Raw genomic sequence first — 14948 nt, 5'->3', positions numbered from 1 at the left:
ATCTCCATCATTGACGATGGGGTTAAAAACTATTCAGGGTGACCCAATTCGTTCATAAAATCACGTACAGATTTAATTTAAAGGATTGCAAGGGCCCCTTCTAGTTTTAAGGTATCTTTTAAGATCTCTCTGTTCAACTCTCTCTGGTCCTTACACCAGACTCAATGCCACAGAAGAATAGGCTCTAATTGTTCTGCTTTATGGTGGAGAGCTAACTCATTATGGCAAATAAAGGTGATGTACTAGGAGCAGCAGAGAGGATATACCTTGTGAACACTTTTTAAATTATTTGTAGGGGATTAATGTCCAAAAAAAACCACACCCCGGCTCCATAAGTTGCCATAGTGACGCACTTTGCTTTATATATATGCAGCAATTCTGTGGGCAGTTTCCTACCTAACTTGTTGGAATGGTTGATACTGCAGCAGTAGATCTAGCAAAGGCAAATTTTTGGGCAAATATGGCAGGGGCCCAGGAGTCATGGTGATTAAATAGTACACCTAAGTAAGAAAAGTTTTTTGTGGAGGCTAACTTTTTCCCGTCTATATACATTTCACGGGTCTTCTGCGTCCCTTGCTTACACCTCATAACAAACGTCTTGGTTATATTGGTTTCAAGACCAAGGTCCCTCATGAATGTGCTGAAAATGTCCTGGGCTCTCTGAAGGCCGTTTTGGGTGCAGGCTATCAATGCGGCATCATCCGCATAGAGATGTGCGGGAATCGATCGACCACCAGCTTGGGGAAAGTCTTTGCCCTGCAGAAGCAATGCATCTTCAAGTCCATTTATATAAAGGTTAAAAAGGAAGGGGGCGAGCACACAGCCCTGTCTGACCCCTCTCCTGATTGGCAAGGCTTCCATGCATTCTCCCTTCTGGCCAAAACGGACACTTGCTGACTTGTCGCTGTACAGTCAGCGTAGGAGCATAATAATTTGTGAGTCAACCCCCACCCCTTCAAGGACCTCCCACAGCCGATTATGCTTAACTGAATCAACGGCCGCAGTGAGGTCAACAAAATTCAAATAGAGGCTGCCTTTTTTCGCTCTTGTGTAATATTATGAGATTTAAGCACTGTTCAATGGTGCCAAGGCCGTCACGAACCCGTACTGCAGGTCGGATAAAATCTGATTTTCCTCGGCCCAGTCAGCTAAGCGTTCCAGTATGACCCTCCCTAGCACTTTGACCATAGAATCCAGGAGAGAAATCTGTCTGAGGCATCCTGGATCTTCACGATTGCCCTTTTTAAAAATTGGAATTTTTATTGATTGTGCCCATGTCTGAGGGAGGGTAGACCTTATGCTGGTATTAAAAATCTGTGTCAATATGGAACCCAAAAGGGGACATTATGTTTTGCACAGGTCAACTGGTACCCCGTGTGGCCCAGGAGCGTTACCTCCCGCACTTTGTGCCAGGGCCCTAGTCTCTTCCTCCAAGGTGATTTCTAGATCAATATGTTCACAAATATTTATGTTACAGTCCTCCGGGTTCTCCCTGGGTTCCCTTGTTCATTATATAGTTTGGAGAAGTGGCTTAACCATGCGTCTTCTGTAATAGCTATCTCCACTGAGGGGCCTTTGCTTGGGGCTAGAAAGGGAGTTCCCAGGACCTTCCAGAATGCAGTACTATCTTTCTGCTCTGCGGCGTTATGCAAAGAGTCCCAAGCATCATTACGAAAGTTTGTTTTCTTACTTTTAATGCCCTTCTATAGTCTAATCTAGCTTGACGGATGTTGGGTAATGATCTTGGCTTTGTGTGTAGTGCCTTTTTTAAATTGGCATATGCCCTGGAGCATGTTTTGTTAAACAAACCAGGAGGTTTAGGTTTATTACTAAATTGTACAGTTACATTTCTGGCCACCCTGGTAATATCTACAGAGCAATTGACTATAGTTGCATCCAAAGCAACCATGCTTAGACAGGTTTCTATCTCAGACCTGCATTTCACTAAAACATTTTTAATTAGCAGATCTGCATCAACCTTAGACCACTTTAATGAGAATCCTTTTACTTTGTTCAGTTCTACAGTTCCCAACATACGGGTAGGTAATTCAGGCTTGTTTGAGAAGTGCGTGTGTGTCTTAAGTTTTAAGAGGTGGGGGAAACGGTCACTTAAGGCGATATTGCTTACCTCAAAGAAAATGACCAAGTGCGCATGTACGGGTGACATCAGTATAAAATCAATGGTGTTGGCATAGCCTCTCCTATTAAAGGCAGGCAGAAAACCAACTGGAGTAGTTGAGATCTCATTTGCAGACCCAAGATCTAATTTAGAGATGAGGTTGTTAAAAATATCCCCTGTCTTAGAGTGGTTGAAGTGTGTACAACTATCTGCCCCATTTAGGATACCACACAATCTGTTATCAGAATGATTTCATATACCACAATTCAAATCACCCATCAGCAGAGTCATAGTTTCTTTGCTTTTCCCATTGGAAATGTTTGTGACTGTAGCCAGAATACCTTTTACTACAGAGTTAAGGTAATTTTGGTTGGTATTATTATATATATTGATTAAGAGTATGCGGTGAGTTGCAGTGGGAGCTAACTCAACCACATGAAAGTGGATTTCCCCGGGTGAAACGTGATCTTACTTAAGGGCAGCTTATTAGAGTTGTAGGTGGAGATCCTGACCTTTGGCCTCCCTCCCCAGCTTTTCACTGCTGGTGTGTTAAACGTCTTCTAACCGTTTATATATAAAGGTTCAGTTACCCATGTCTCCTTTAGGCATAAAATATGTATATTCCCGACAAAAGCTTCCCAAACTGGGTTCTGAACCTTTGAGCGTAGCCCAGAGATATTCCAAGACACTACGGTAAGCGTTGTGAGATCTGGTATTGTTGAGGATAGAATACTAATCGACCCTGTTACATTAGGGTGATCCAGATTAGGTGTTGTTAGTATCCCTAATTTATCCACATACTGCTCAAAAGGGTGCACTGAGTCCCCAGGGGTTCCCTTCCCACTTGTACATCCCTCTAAATACTTGGGGATTGGGGCCCTAGTTAATTCCACGTTCCATGTTAGACCCGTATACTGCGAGGTGTCTAAGGTAGTAATATCTTGTTGCTCCCTCTTGCCTTCGATGTTGCCTAGCTGTGATGCCAGTCAGTCTACCCCGTCCAGATTATAGAGGGGGTCAAAAGAGTTGGATGTTGGGATGCCATATCTATATTGTAGAATACCACTATTGTTATCAAATACAGGGGCCTGTTTAGGCAGCAGAGAAGGTTGATAGAAGAAGCCTAGAGGAACAACACCCATCCCCCTTTTCTGACCATGTGGCGCATGGACACTTCAAGGATGCTTCTGACCAAATCTGGAGATCTAAAAGTGTCTACTACACAATCCCCTGCCAGTGTTTTCGGTGCGCTACCTACCCAAGGGATTCGGCAAGCCATCTTAAACTCTGAGAATAGAACATTCGAGTGGCCCATCTTGATGGAGAGTGCGTGTGGTGCCTTATTTTTCAGGGAAGACAAATGCTCAAAAACTCCCTGATGTAAAAGGGGTACATTAGTGAGGACAACATTGTAAGGTGTTGCCTCTGGTGAGAGATGTAAAAACATTGACTCTGACAGATTACTGTTTTTCTGTCTCCCATTAGACTCCCTTGTTTTCTCCCTGGTCTGTGGCCTGATAGAATTTACCTGATTTGCCTGGGTTGAGGTGCGCGCAGGGTAGGTCACTTCGCTGCAACTTGAACCGCCAATCTCTAAAAGAGGTTGATGGGACTGTTGGGAGGACGGCATGCAAGGAGCCATTGGCGCTACTTCAAGCTCAGGATTAACTAAGGACCTGACTACGGGTGCAGTGTTAAGTACATGTGTGTTGTGCAATGCGCTCGGGCCTGGAAGACCCTGGGAGTTATTGGCGGTAAACTCTGTCTCGCGACATATCTGTACAGGTGGATGTGAGAGTTCCAGGGAAGTTCAACAGCCCCTTCTAGACCCTGTAGCCTTTCTTCTATTGCAGATAGCATAGTTAGCACAGGTCTAATTAGGGTTCAAAAAAAATGCACTCAAGTTTTTCCCAGAAATCTAGGTGAATCGTGTCGGGAATCCCCCCCGTTGCAGGGTTGACCCCTGTAGGCTCATGGGCCACTGCTGATGATGCAGTGTTTGGTCCCTGCCCTCGTCTTTTTATTGATGGGGGCGCTACTCCTTTGCCCTGGCTGATCTTCATTTTTTGGCCTCTCATCTGGACATTGGGTTTGGTTATTATGACGTGGTTATATACTTCCCGCACGGCCGAGGATGTAACTGAAGGCATCAGTGGGGTTTCCTCCCCCAGGGCCTCTTTAAGTAGGTCAGACTTTGGGGGTCCCGCTGAAGTAATAGCTAAAATTTCTGACTGGTGAATTTGTGGGCACAGAGGACCAACTTGCAGCTCGAGTGATAACCTAAGTTCAGTTAGAGTAATTTCATGCCTTAGGACCAGCTCGCCCCTCTGCAAAAAGGCATCAAAGGTCCCAACCACCCATGCCCTGTAAGGGATTTTCGCTTGCTCATCCTCTTTCCCTTGCTCTATTATCTCCCAGGGGTCGTTCAGTGTATTCTCCAACTTTTAATTAACCAAGTTCCTGGGGGGGGGGGGCTAATTATCAATATAAAAACTGATAGCTAGATGACAATTAGCTATATCAACAATAATATGTCCAGATATCACAATATAAATGTCAATACCGTGGTCCAGCCCAGCCTCCTCCAGTCTCTGGCGGTCTTAGATGGGCCCGCCCTTTGTCCAGGCTTCGTGCAGGCATCGTCCAGCTTGTGTACCGCGCTGCAGTGGGAGAGGCAGCGCTATAAGTGCAATGACCCCACCACCCCCTCGTTTGCGGCACTCACGCCAGCTGTGAGAGCAAGTGATGCACTCTGGGGGTTGCAGTCCTCCCCAGAGTGTGGCTGGTGCTGCGGGCTGTGCGGCATGCCCCTCGGTCCCTCGCCCCTCTAGGGGTTCCTCCCTCGCTTCATGTGGCGTCCCACTGAGCAGGTAAACAAATTGGCAGCAGAAAGCAAAGAAAAGTCTCCCTAACTTTTATAAGTGCTCGGTACTTCTACCATTCTAGATGTGGGGATGTGATGATTTCCAAGACAATGTCATATGTGGAGCAAATTCTTGTCACAGTGCTTTTGGAAACTTGCATAAAAATTGTATTGTGAATCTAATAATCCCCATAATAATCACCTTTCCTCATTTACGAGGTCTGGAAGCCCTTCCTTAACTAGGAATATTCTCAGATGGGAAAAACCATATCTTTTGTTCCATGTCTTAAGGACAGCAACCCACAACAAATGATGAGGTATTAGAGAATTTCATAAAATGTCATGATTTTGACTCTTCATAAATTAACTTGGCTTTCAGCCTTATTTATCTAATTGGTCAGTGATTTCCTGGGTGATTTTCAATAGCCTTATAATGTACTGCAAAGCATACTTTATACTACATCTACTGATCCAAATCAGTAAATGCTTCTATTAGGCCTATGGCTGTTCTATTTGTGATGGCAGTATCATCCTTATACTAAGACTATGTACTGAGTTTAAGAAGAAATACCCTAGCTTATACAAACCAGCCCCTACATTAACAGTATAAAGACTGAAGAGTATAAGGGCCTTATTATGCCTTTAGCTGTGTGGCAGCGGGCCGCCACACCTGCAGTCTGCTGCCACACTGCCAAAGCCATATTACAACCGTCTGCTTGATTCCGACAGGAATTCAAGTCAGGCAGTCCTGCCGTGCCTGACCCACAGTGGTGCTGTGCTAAGGCTCATACATGAGCCTTAGAAAGGCACCGCAATTGGGAAGTTATTGGATGTTTCTGCAGGGCATAGGCTGTAAAACTCTCAGAATAACTTTTTATTATATTTCAGAAAAGCATTCAAATCTTGGCTCTTTAGGCTATAGTAACCGTACAGCACCTTTCAACCAGGTCTGACCTCGCTCACTCAGAACAGAGGCAAGACACCTTCGGGTACATGAGCGCTCTATAAACCTATGTAACATAACAAAACTGTCATGTCTATGCCCTGCAGAAATTGGGAGTGCATGCATTCAAAGTGGCACACAATGTGCACCCATTGCATGTATCCACTGGCAGTCATTTCCTCACTGCCACACTTTTCATGGCAGGTTCACTGCCATGAAAACTGTGTCAGTGAGAAAACTCTTGAACATGCTTGGCAGTGCTGCAGCGTCACCACCAGAAAAAAAGGAGACTCACACCACAGCTAGACTGCCAGGGATCATGGAACCGAGGCAGCAGCAGCGATCCTATGGTGGTCCAATTGCCCAACTTGTTACAGGGTTGTTGGACAACCTGTATGGGTTAGCAGCACTGCCATAGGTTTGAAATGAAATGAAATGAAAATGAAATGAAATGAAAAGGAGTTTTGTATAGCGCGGCTGCTGCCCAAGGGCGTCCAGGCGCTGAGTGAAGATAACAGAACTCTGAGGGGAGGGGGGAGGAGTCCAGGTGGGGGCTAATTGCTGAAGAGATGTGTTTTTAGCTCTTTACAGAAGGATGACAAGATAGGGTTGGACCTAAGTGAAAAGGGAAGGGAGTTCCATAATTTAGCAGCATTAAGCTAAAAGGACCTAACTCCTGCTCTGGATCTTTTTACTCTGGGAACTGCAGCAAGGAATGCGTTCTCAGAGCGAAGTGACTTACCAGGACAGTAGGGAGTCAGAAGAGTGTGGTTGATCTCAGGTCTGGCTCTGTGGAAGGCTTGGTGCGATATGCACAGAGTCTTAAATTTAATGCTATCCCTGACCGGGAGCCAGTGTAGTGACCTGATCCCTGGTTTAGCCGATTCTCTGCGCGGAATTTGGAGAAGCGTGCGAGCTGCACAATTCTGTGTGCGCTGAAGTTTCTGCAGCACGTAGTCAGGGGCTCCTAGGTAAAGGGCATTATTGAAGTCGAGTCGGGATTGGATGAGGCCCTGGATAACAATCTGTTTGGCTTCATGGGGTAAAATAGGCAGAATCTTCCTTAGCATTCGGATGATCCCGAAGCACGTTGCTGCTGTTTTAGTTGCCTGCGTATTGAAGGTAAGGGTTTTGTCCAGCCAGATTCCCAGACTCTTGATGTCCTCCTTCGGGGATGGGGGCGGACCCAAACTGGGAGGCCATAGTTGGTCCATGGGCGTGGGAGTGGGGGGGCCAAGGAGCATTATCTCGGTCTTATCACCATTGAGTTTTAATGAGGATGCTGTCATCCATCTCCTGATGTCCTCCATGCATGCTGCTAGGTTGATTTGGGGAAGCCTGCTGTTCTTCTGTGCCAGAGAGACCACCAGCTGAGTGTCGTCCGCATACGAGATGATCTTGACACCGTATTGTCGGACGACCTCAGCCAGCGGCCTCATGTACTCATTGAACAGCGTGGGGCCTAGGGAGGAGCCTTGGGGAACCCCACAGTTTAAAGGTCTACTCGTGGAGCAGGAGTCGCCATCAAAGACCTGGAAGGTCCTTCCGCTCAAAAAGTAATCCAACCAGTCGAGAGCGTTTCCTGCAATCCCCAGATCGACTAGACGAGACAGCAGGGTTTTGTGGCACACTGTGTCAAACGCGGCGCTTAGGTCAAGGAGGATCACTGCCACTGACCCCCCTTGATCCAAGATCCTCCTAGATTCCTCCGTTACGGCCAGAAGGGCAGTTTCTGTGCCGTGTTTTGGGCGGAATCCTGTCTGGGTGGGGTCCAGTAGTGAGTTCTCCTCAAGGAAGTTGGTGAGGTGATGATTAATGTGTTTTTCTAGAATTTTACTTGCCCAAGGTAACAGGGATATTGGGCGGAAATTGTTGGGGTCCATAGGGTTAAGGGTGGGTTTTTTAAGCAGTGCCCTCACCATAGCCTGTTTGCCAGGGGGGGGGACCACTCCAGTTTGCATGGAGCTATTAAGTAGGTCCATGAGGGTAGGGAAAATGACTTGATTAGCCATGTTCATCATCTGAGGGGGCACTGGGTCAAGGGGGGAACCTCATTTTATTTGGTGTGCGAGGGATTTGAGTGAATCCGGGTCTAGAGGTGGAAATGTACTCATGGATGCACGCGGAGGGTGTGATATATTGCTTGGGGATGGTGGCGTGGCAGTAATAGTCTCTGTGGTGGGGGCTGTGAAGGAAGAGTATATTTTATTGATTTTTTGAAAGAAGTAGTCAGCCAGCTCGTTGCATCGGGCTGTAGGGTTGTCGGTTGGAACCAAGGGAGGGGAGGTTTTGGAGAGACTTTTAACTATCGAATATATTTCTTTTGGCTTTGATCGAGCTGCCATAATTTTTTCTTTATAGTGGGTAGTTTGGGCTAAGTTGATTTCACATTTGTATGCCCTAATGGCTTCCCTGTATCTATCCTTTGATGTGGTAGCGTACCCCAGGCGCCACTTCCTTTCCGACTTTCTGCACTGTCGTTTTAACTCCCTAAGCTTTTCCGAGTACCAGGGGGCGGTTTTGCGTGCTCTTTTTAGCTTGATTTTCCTGGGAGGGAGGACAGTGTCTATGGAGTCCTCAATCCACTTGTTGAAAGTCCTGGCAAAGTTAAATATATAAATCTTTCTGAGTCTACACTAGTAGTACTTGATACCCTACAGTTCTCGCAGTCATGCTGCCATTGATAAGAAAGCCCAAACAGGTGATCTACATCTACACCTTCAGCATGCAATACATCAAGCATATACATTAAAAACTCTTGACAATATTGCTGAATATTTTCAGAGAATTGTGTTTGGGTGGTATCTGCATCAAATAAAAGAAGCAGTAAAAATAAAAAGCGACTGGGTTCCCTTTATTTAATTCAATTGATTACGTTGTCCTACCCAGTGCTTATTCGGACACAACCTCCCCCTTCTTACATGTACTTGAGCGGTAACCCTTCCGCGAGGTCCCTGCATTCAAAATTAATGCCAGCTTCAGAATTAACACAGAGAATAATTTAAACACATAGGCTGCATCTCAGCCTATAAAAACATGTCCGAGGAAGAAACTTTGTCATTCACAGAGGCATACACCAAAAACTTAATTTCAGGACCGTCACCATTTGCGTCATTAAAATTGAGTACTAATGCTCAGCAACAGAACGAAACTGACAAATTAATGCGCTTGAGCAAAAAACACGTTCGGACGGAACTACACGGGCATTTTTTGTTTCAACACTTGAAATCAGGTACCATTCCTTGGGGGCTCCAAGTTAAGAATGTGCCAGTAGTTTTTACAGAGGACCCGGTGTACAAAAAAGGTTTCAGCTATATTGCCACAAAATGCAGCAGGGACCTTATGGTCCATACAGTAGAGACTGCTCAACGAATTTGTGCAAAAGAACAAGAGGAAATAGACGCTTTGACTAAAGAGATTTCTGACAATCATAATACAACTGAAGCAAAGGCTTTACTAGAAAAAATCGAAAAAGAGCTTCAAACGTTCAAAGATACAACAATAAATTACAGAATCAATAAGTTTGAGAAGGACTGTAAAGTGTTTAATTTGGAAAAGGTCTATCCATACTTGAGGGAGGACTTTTATATCCAACAAGAATCCCGTAGAGCACTTTCCCAATATCAGGGTCGCTCTAAAAACCGTTTTCTCACCTTCTCAGAGAGTTCATCGTAGGACTCCTCGGGTGATCAAGACCCCAGAGAAGGCCCATCAAAATGACAAAACACTTTTTTAGAGAAGGGAGAAGGCAGAGGCCGCGTAAGGTTCAAACCCCAACCGCAAGCATGGGAGATGAGAACCCGCAACAAGAACTACTACAAGACATAACCAACTCGTCCATCATTAATCTTTCTACTAAACAGCTCACAATACATGAGAGAACAGTCCTCGAACTAGGACTCAAATTTGTCCCAATAGTCAAAACAGACATAATTAACTTAAAAATAGAGGCTCAAGATCTATTCAGGAAAATTAGATTAAAATCCTATTTCCAAACAAAGAATACACAAGACCATCAGAACCTTCCAACTTATCAAATAAGTCGTCTTTTACTCCGACATCACAAATGGTTCCTAAACAAATTCTCGCATTTGAACAAGCCGTTCTTTCCTCAATCACGCAGTTGGGCCAACAAAAGACATTCGTAAAGAGAAACATCTCGAAAGACCAACAGGCAGCAATAAAACATCTAAGCGAGGATACGACCATTGTCGTGAAGCCGGCCGACAAAGGGGGAGCCCTAGTGGTGTGGCAAAAAGATAAATACATCAAAGAAGCGATAAGCCAAATAGACAACACAGAATGGTATAGAAAACTAACAGATGATCCAACTGATAGGATCCAGGCAGAGATCCAAATCATATTAAAGGAAGGATTGGATGAGGGCATACTGGGCCCAAAAGAGTTTGAATATATGAACAAAAAAAACCCTCGGACTCCAGTGATTTACTTCCTGCCAAAGGTGCACAAAAACCTGCAAAATCCGCCGGAAGACCAATAGTCTCCGGGTGCGACTCTATCCTAGAACCACTGGCCAAATATGTGGACGTTTTTTTAAAACCATTCTTGAGCGATGTAAAATCTCATATTAAAGATACTGGAGATTTCATCAACAAAGTTGAAAACTTGCCTTTTGATGAGAGGAAAGAACTAATGGTGGCGTTCGACGTTAACTCGTTGTATACCCAGATCCCCCAAGAGGAGGGACTCGAAGCCATTGAGTTTTACTTAGACACCAGGCCACAACCACAAAGAGTTCCCACCAAACTTATAAGAGACTTGGCCAGCTTGGCATTAAAAAGAAATTTCTTCCGATTCATAGACACTTTCTACGTGCAGGTGAAGGGCACCGCCATGGGGTGTCCTTATGCTCCGGAGATGGCGGAGCTCTTCATGTCCCTGTACGAGGAAAGATTTGTCTATCAAAACAATCCATACAAGAAGCATATCCTAAAATGGTATCGTTACATAGACGATGTCTGGTGCCATTGGAGTGGGACTCAGGAACATCTGGCCGAGTTCCATGATTGGTTAAACAACAGGCATCCAGACATCAAATTTAGTATGACACACAGCAACAACCGCTTAACTTTTTTGGATGTCGAGGTCTTTGTTAACAATAACGAACTAGCTACCACATTACATCAGAAAGAGACAGATAAAAACACCATTCTACATTATCAAAGTTTCCACCCACAGAGTTTAAAAGAAAATCTACCGTACAGCCAACTACTAAGAATTCGGCGTAATTGCTCAAGAAAAGAGGACTATTTCACACACGCTGAAATATTCTGTGAGCAATTAAGAGCGAGAGGCTACCCGAAAAAGATGCTAAAGCACGCAACTAAACGTGCGTGGTTTACCCCAAGAGAGGTATTGTTAACGAAAAAAGAAAAAAAAACCTTGGAACAGCTGGTGTGTGTTTCCACATATGGTCCCCTGACAAACAAATTTAAATCAATTGTGTTAAAAAATTGGCACATGTTGTCAAATCTAGAAGCCCCATTTGCAAGACCGATGTTTGCCCTAAAAAAGAACAAAAACCTGGGTCAACAATTAATAAGAGCTGATTTGGGTGTCTCAACAGTGAAAAGTGATCTACGGACATTATGGAATTTGAGTCCAATACAGGGCCACCATAAATGTGGCACCTGTATCTCATGTGCAAGCACAATAGAGGGGACTAAATTCGAACACAACTCCATTAGGTGGAATCACAATGAATTCACTAACTGTAAAAGTAAAAATATTGTCTACGTAATTCTTTGTCCTTGCGACAAAATATACATAGGCAAAACAAACCAACACATCACACAGAGATTGGCCCAACACCGCTCTAGAATAAAGCAGAAAGTGTTGACCGCACCAATGGTTCAACACTTCGTAGAGAAGAACCACACTGAAAAAGATTTACGTTGGTCTGTACTATCTGGAATAAAAACTCCTCCGAGAGGAGGAAATGTTGAAACTTTGTTATTAAAAAGAGAAGCATACCTAATTGCTAAGTTCAACTGCGTGAATACAGGATTGAACGAACAATTCGAAATCTGAATCGTACACTGATGATCGCTGGAAAGACGCTGATCCACAAACTTTCACTCGGGACTACATCTCCCATAATCCTTTGATCACATGACAGGATCAAATACAAGTGGTCAGGTGATCGACCACCACTGCACACCAGTTCGTCACGAAAGCAGGCAGGAAAACTATGAGCGTTCATGATATTCAAAGGTAAGGGCAGTTAACCGCGGGGTAAACGAGGCGCAAACACGGTATAATTTCTAAATAAATCCTTTTAATTCTACCCTTGCAGCTACACGCGAGACCCTTGAAAACAAAACCATAGGCGGCTTCGCGCATCTGATTAAAGCGGCGGCTGCACCGCGGACTAAACCCCCAAGTAAGCAAGTTCAAGCTAAAGTTGTCATTTGACAAATTGAAAACATATGAACCGATTACTAAAGGTTCTCCCCACGTCTCATTTAACATAGACCCTGCCGCAGCAGCCTGGACAGACACGAGTAAAACAAAAGAGAAAAAAAGCATAAAGAAAAACAGATTCCCTCTTACAATACAACTAGGAGGCTTTATAAATGTAAGTCCTGCCCTCCATTTTTTAATTATCGGGACAGCTGGTTGCATAAACATAGAGTATTGATATAATAAGCTCCTCTTACCCCTGCAGAATCTTTGAAAGCCCTGGAGTTCCCACCATGATAGAATCAACCTACAGCCTGTAAAGGTAATACATAACGCAAACGGCTTAAAGTACAACATTGATGCAAATGTAAGGTCCCTTTTTAAACGAGAGTTCCCCTGATTTGTTTAGGTACCCAACTAACAAAAGCCCTGAAGAAAAGCCTGGCGAGCAAGACACAGGCTTGGAAACGCGTCGGCTCACTTGTACCTGATTTGTTCTCGAACATTTATTGCGCTAAGGGCCATTAGTTGAATATTGTGAATTCAGACACAAAAGTGCTTGAAAAAGGCATGCCCTAGTGCAACCAGTCCCCAATTACATTGAAGTTATACAGTAAGGGCCTGGTGGTAAAAATTGTTAGTAGGGTTCTACAACAATTCATTGCATATCATATGTAAATATATGTCAATATGTATAGTAATGTATAGTTTTGTAGTCTTAATGTTTGTTTGAATGTTTATTGTAAAAATTGTATATGAACACTAGCCTCAGGTGTTCGACAAAAAAAACCCTCGGACTATTACTCTAGTTGATCCAAGTGAAGCAACTTGTAAATGTGGTTATAAATAAATAAATCACAACACCCACAAATTCAAATAAAAGTTGGGTGGTATCTGCATCAAATAAAAGAAGCAGTAAAAATAAAAAGCGACTGGGTTCCCTTCATTTAATTCAATATAATAAGGCTCGACATGTTATATTTACCACATTTATGATTTACGAATGTTAAACCTTTCGCTCCTAGATATTCATATCAGTACAAGAGCATGAGTAGTACTCATTACCATACGTTATAGATGAATCTCATATGGGCCCTAAATAAGAGGTCCTAAATGAGACATTGTATTCTCCTTGTAAATGTACGAACGTGCCTAGCACTCACTAACCTATTCATCTCCAATAAACGGCCATCAATGTGACAATATATTGTTATCAGGATGTATACTCGACCCTTCTAATATTCTTCTCATTATAAATGCTCGACATTTTTCATATGCCAAAGATGTAATTGCAAACGATTTTGCCACAGTATCAAGGTATCAGGATGTACACGGGACATAGATGTTACAGTTAATATCTTGTACTAATTCCATTGTGGTCCCATATGAATGATTCTACCACATAATGGGAATCACAACGCAAGTTACAGAAAATCACGGTAAATCACAATGTGGGAAACTCACACATATTAATGAGAATTAATGAAATTACACAACATAAAAGATTCCATTATAGCCAACACAGAATAGAATATATGTCTTTTTTTCTAAATACAGTCTAAAATATTGATATCCTAGATTTCCTTACACAGGTCTCAACAAACGTTCCCATTCCTCGGCCAACTGTCGATTTTGCTTGTGTAAGGTATGTTATTTACCATAATATTACCAACTATAGAAAATGAATGGCAATATTATATGCCTTTTTGTTATATGCTGGGCTAGTATGTCTATTGAAATACGCACTTTAAGGTGTGCACAATTGGTAGTATGTGAGCTTTGGGCTATCTGGCAGGTTGACTACTATTTTGTCAGATGGCTAAGACGTGTGAAGTAACGACCTTTGTAACACGGCTGAATATGTAAGCAAACCTATGAGGTAATGGCAGGCCCCGATATGTTAAGTATAAAATAGTTAGTATGGGGTAGCCTTGTATACGTGCGTTTTTCTGGTCTATTTCTAAAATGCGGCGTAACATATCCGCGCTCTCTAGTTTTAATCCTTGTAACGTAACGTAGTCTACCTCAGTTGAAATCAAGTCAATATTATAGTCATTACATGGCTCTATTTATGCCCTCAGATTAGATGATAATATCGTTGATAGATGCAAGAGTGGTCTTTAAAGAATAATTAAACTAAGAATGCGCCAATTTCAAAGGTATGTGCTAGAGATGAAATATTGTATACAGCATACATTGCAGATATATCTGGAGAACTTTAGTATTCATAATACGTCTCTTTTCCAACAGTTAGATCATATATCCGGAAAAAATTGAGACTCTGAGCTTTCTCCGTATAAGGTAATTATTGGCTTACCTACGGTGTATAATACATCAGCTAACAACACAGAGTTGTGACGGCGTCATTTACATGGATATCATATGATGTTCACATATGCCAAATATGAAATTGCATAGTGTTCCCTTTTAAATGATAGATTATTTTTGAAGAAAGGTTCCTTGAATTTGATTTTATACTTTGATATACAAGTTTGGAATCTATGTGTGTAAGGATGATGTGTAAAGTGTATTATGTGGAGCATTTAGGATGTGTTTTAAAAAAAAAGAATTATCAATGGTTGTATTTAATGTAAAATGCT

At 43.0% G+C, this 14948-nt stretch overlaps 1 long non-coding RNA gene across 1 annotated transcript in view; it reads left to right on the top strand.

The window, feature by feature from the left end:
- The window catches only part of LOC144782691 (uncharacterized), a 564841-nt gene extending 550211 nt beyond the window's left edge, over window positions 1-14630 (top strand). Inside the window, exons 5-6 of the long non-coding RNA XR_013601208.1 lie at window positions 13941-13993; window positions 14599-14630. This is a non-coding gene — a long non-coding RNA (uncharacterized LOC144782691). The remainder of the gene's footprint in view (window positions 1-13940; window positions 13994-14598) is intronic.
- The last annotated feature ends 318 nt before the right edge of the window (window positions 14631-14948 follow it).

Source organism: Lissotriton helveticus, chromosome 9 (genome assembly GCF_964261635.1).
Source record: "Lissotriton helveticus chromosome 9, aLisHel1.1, whole genome shotgun sequence".
Taxonomy (NCBI): Eukaryota; Metazoa; Chordata; class Amphibia; order Caudata; family Salamandridae; genus Lissotriton; species Lissotriton helveticus.
The sequence above is the reverse complement of the archived record's forward strand: the minus strand, read 5'-3'. Positions and strand labels throughout refer to the sequence as shown.